Source organism: Marmota monax, unplaced genomic scaffold (assembly GCF_021218885.2).
Source record: "Marmota monax isolate L192 unplaced genomic scaffold, Marmota_monax_Labrador192_F-V1.1 WCK01_AAM20220418_F8-fsc00161, whole genome shotgun sequence".
Taxonomy (NCBI): Eukaryota; Metazoa; Chordata; class Mammalia; order Rodentia; family Sciuridae; genus Marmota; species Marmota monax.
The window spans coordinates 2,925,469-2,930,036 of record NW_026693511.1 but is presented as its reverse complement, the minus strand read 5'-3'; the positions used below and the strand labels follow the sequence as shown (position 1 = coordinate 2,930,036).

The window sequence follows — 4,568 nt, the reverse complement described above, 5'->3', positions numbered from 1 at the left end:
TATCCTTTTGAAGACTCAGTTACAGTACCAGCTACATGGCAACTGGGGCAAGGTTCTCCAGAAGACTGTGTTTTGAAACAGCATCCAACATATGGTAAGGAACTTAATATAATTTTCTAAGAGAGTAAGCCTTAGAAAATCAAAAGGGTATAACGGAAAATATACTTAGTGGCTGTCAAACAAGAAATTCCGAGACTGGTTTCCCTTGCCCACCCCATCCTTCTATATGGGAAAAATAGGTACTGAACAATGTTTTTATTCTGTAAAATATGTAACAAAGCATCCTCTCATAGACTCAACTACCACACTATATACACAGGCAGGATTGGTTGGCTGGTTATTATTATTTATTCACTTATTATACTATATTTTTTAGAGCATTTGTACAGTTACAGGAAAAATTGAGCAAAAATACAGAGAACTTCTCACATAACCCTTCACTGGTCCATCCTATCATCGTGCATTAGTGTGGTAATTTGTAATGACTAATGAATCAATATTGATACATTATTCTTAACTAAAGCCAATAGTTTCCTTTAAAGTTCATTCTTTGTGGTTTGCATTCATAGGTACAGACAAGTGTATAATGACATGAATCTACAATTATAGTACCCTACAGAATACTTTCTCTGCCTTAAAAATCACCACCATCCATTTGTTCCTTTCTCCTTCCCTTTGAATCCCTGGTAACCATTCATATTTTTACTTTCTATATAGTTTCCCTTTCCAGAAAGTCATATCCATAGAATCCTATGGTACAAAATCTTTTCAGATTGGCTTTCTTCAAATAAAAATATGCTTTTAAAGTTACTTCCTGTCTTTTGGAGCTTCATACTTCACCAGTTAAGCTAATTAAGTGGTCTTTTACTGGTACTGAGCCATGGGGGACTTAGGTCTCTCCTTGGGAACAATCCCAGCATTCCTGTGTGTAGACTGCCCAAGATGTGAGATCTCGCCCCTTGCTCTACTAGTGGGACAACTCTAGTAGCTCTGGAGTTGGGCATAACCCATTGAGAACTAGACAGCCCACTCCCCACCTTATCTGGCAAAGAACATTCCATGGAAAACCTTTCAATTTCCCCAACATAAATAAAGCAAACATGGGCTCTCACACCCTCCTTCCAGCATGGAAGCTTGAACCCTAATGCTGAAGAGTTGTCTCATCCCTGCTTTCTAAAATTACTACCTGTGTCTTGTGGTTTCTTTGCCATATTTCTCTTTCTTAGCTTTATTTCACAGCCAGCCTGTTACAGGCAGAGGAAACCCAAATTCCACTGCCTGCATGGGACATGGGCAAGATCATACTTTTTTTCTTTGTCTACATGAGCATCATATCCTTGCTATAATTGCTAATAAGCATTGGGAGGTTTTGGTTGTTGTGTCTTTGGATTTTTTAAGAGAATCTTGTTATCTGAAAACAAAGTCATTTTTTTACTTCTTTCCAAATCTGTGTATCTTTTATCTTCTTGCATTAGAACTTACCTTCCTGTCTTAGGATGTTCAGACAGATTTTGAAAATCTGTGGTGAGAGACATCCTTGCTTTGTCCTCATCTTAGCAGAAAAGTATCTAGTTTTAACACAAAGTACTTCTTGACCAAGTTGAAATTCCCTGTATTCTTACTTTGCTGTGTTTTATCATAACAAATATTAGATTTCATCAAATGCTTTTTCTACACCTATTGCTATGATCAAATTTCATCCCTAATCTCTAATTAGGTTACATTCATTATCAAATTTTGAGTCAGTTTGCATAGTTGAAAAAAAATGCAGTTGGTCATGATGTATAATTCTTTAAATACACTGTTCAATTTGATTTGCTAATATTTGTTGAGAATTTCTACATTTATGATCATGAAAGATATTGGTCTATGGTTTTCCTTTCTTGATATGTCTTCACCTAACTTTGGTATTACAGTAATGCTAGCCTCATGAAAATGCTCCCTCTGCTTTTACTTTTGGAAAGAGATTATAGAGAACTGGTATAATTTCTACATAAAGTGTGGCAAAATCCACCACTGAACTCATCTGCTCTTTGTATTTTCTGTTTAATTTGCTTATTCAGGTTTATCCTTGTGTGAATTTTGACAGAATATATTTTTAAAATAATTGGTCAATTTCAGTTTAGTTATCAAATTTATGGCCTACGTTGTCCTTAAGATTCCTTTATAACCCTTTTAATCTTCATGGATCAGTAATGATGGTACCTCTTTCATGTCTCATATTAGTAATTTGTGTCTTCATTAACTTGACTAGAGGCCTATGAATTCTATTAATCTTTTCCAAAAAAAAATTCAACTTTTGGCTTGTTGATTTTCTTTCACTAATTTTTATTTCTTATTTATTCTGCTTTGAATTTAATATGTTGCTTTTCTTTTCTAGTTTCTGAATTTGGAAGCTTAAATTACTTGCATAAACTTGGATCATTTGCACTGGGCATGGCAGTGCATGCCTGTTATCTCAGCTATTCACAAAAGGATCTCAAGTTCATGGCCAGACTGGGCACTTAAAAGACTCAGTCTCAAAAATAAAAGGAATGGAGATGTGGCTCAGTGGCAGAGTGCCCCTGGGTTCTATTCCCAGTACCCAAAATGTAAGTAAGTAAAAAAGTAAATAAACTTGGATTATATGTATATTCTGATCATATAAGATATTACCTTTGTCAATAGAAACCCCACTCCAGCACCATTTGGACCCTGTTCTAGTGTATTTTTAATATTCACTTAATTTGCAATATTGTTTCCTCTGCTATGTATTTTCAAATGTATACTACATGTGATTTCCAAAGTTTAGCAAGTTCTGATTTATGGGAAGACTTTCCCACATGCAATACACTGACAAGATTTCTCCCATATGAGCCCTGTGATACATTCTGAGAGATCATTTGCATAAAATGATTTCCCATATTCATCATAGGGTTTCTCTCCTGTGTGTTTCTCTGATACAAAATAAATCCTGAATTCCAGCAGAAGAGTTTTTCACATTACATTTATTTTACATTACATTTATAGGACTTTTCTTCTATATGGGTTCTCTGATATAAAATTATAGCAAACTTATAGCAGAAACGTTTTCCACCTTCAGTACATTTATATAATTTCTCCCCTAAGTAAATTCTCTGATGCTAAGTTAGCTGTAATTTCTGGCAGTTTTTCTCACATTTGTTGCATTCCTCAGGTTTCTCTCCTCAATTCGTTCTGTTGTGTTTAGTTAGGTATGATTTGTTGTAAAAAAAAATTTCCCATATTCATGACATTCAAATAGTCTCTCTTCTGTATGTGTTCTATAATGTTGAGAGAGGGTTGATTTATGGCTGAAGAATTTGCCACACACAGGACATGCAAAGGGTTTCTCTCCAATGTGAGTTCTCTGACATACTGTGAGGTCTGGCTTTAAGCATAAGTTTTTCTCACATTCAAAAAGTTCTAACCCTGTTTGAACTATCTAATACTTTATGATTCTCACAGTTTCTCCACAAGCATTACATGCATAGGGTTTATCCCCTATATGGGTTCTCCCATGCCAAGTAAGATGTGACTTTGACAACATGATTTCCCACATTCCAGGCACTCAAAGGTTTCTCACCTATGTAAGTTCTCTGATATACTATAAGGTGTGAATGCATAGAGAAGGACTTGCCACATTCATAGGGTTTCAGCCCTGTGTGTGTTCTCTGAAGTTTAGTGAGGTCTGACTTCTGGCACAAGTTTTCCAACATGCAGTATAATGATAGAGTTTTCCCTCTCTATGTGTCCTCCGGTATAGCATAAAGGATTGATTTGTGACTAAAGGCTTTCCCACAGTCATTGCATTCATAGTTTCTCTCCTGTGTAGGATCTCTGATGTTTAGTGAGGTTTGATTTTTCCCAGGAAGTTTTTCCACATTCATTACACTGGAAGTGTTTCTCTCCTGTGTGCACCTTCTGAGGCAATTGTTTTCTTTTACAGCTTGGAATATTTCATTCTCTCCTTAATTTTAGGGTCTGAATTGAGAAGTCAGTGATAAGCCTTATTGGTGTGTTTCTAAATGTGACCTGATGTTTTTCTTCTAGTTTTTAATATTTTTTCTTTATATGTTAGGCATTTTGATTATGTCTTGGAGTTTTCTTCTGATCCTATTTGGGGTTATGTATGTTGATGTCTATACAATTTATAATATTGGGAAAGATTTCTGACTATCCCATTGAAAATGTTAATATTTTTAGCCTGTATCTCCATGTTCTCTTCTATTCCATTGACTCTCAAGTTTGATATCTTGCTGTTGTCCTAGAGTTCTTGTATAGTCTGCCCATGGTCTCTTTTTTTCCCTTTAGTACAGACTGAGTATTCAAGTTCATACACACTGTCTTCAAGGTTTGAAATTCTGTCTTCAAGGCTAAAATTCTACTTTCTATGCAATCTAATCTGACGGTGATGCTTTCAAGTGAATTTTTTATTTGATTCATAGTATCATTCATTTCTAAGAGTTCTGATTGGTTTCTTTTTTAATGTTTCTTTACTGAGATGAGTCATCTCCTCTATTTGTTCTCTTAATCCATTCCTTAGATCTTCTTAGTCCATTGAACATTTT

General features: G+C 35.2%; 1 pseudogene; it reads right to left on the bottom strand.

Moving 5' to 3' along the window:
* Nucleotides 1-325: 325 nt before the first annotated feature.
* On the bottom strand, nt 326-3,954 carry LOC124102228 (zinc finger protein 33B-like; annotated as a pseudogene).
* Between the last annotated feature and the right edge of the window lie 614 nt (nt 3,955-4,568).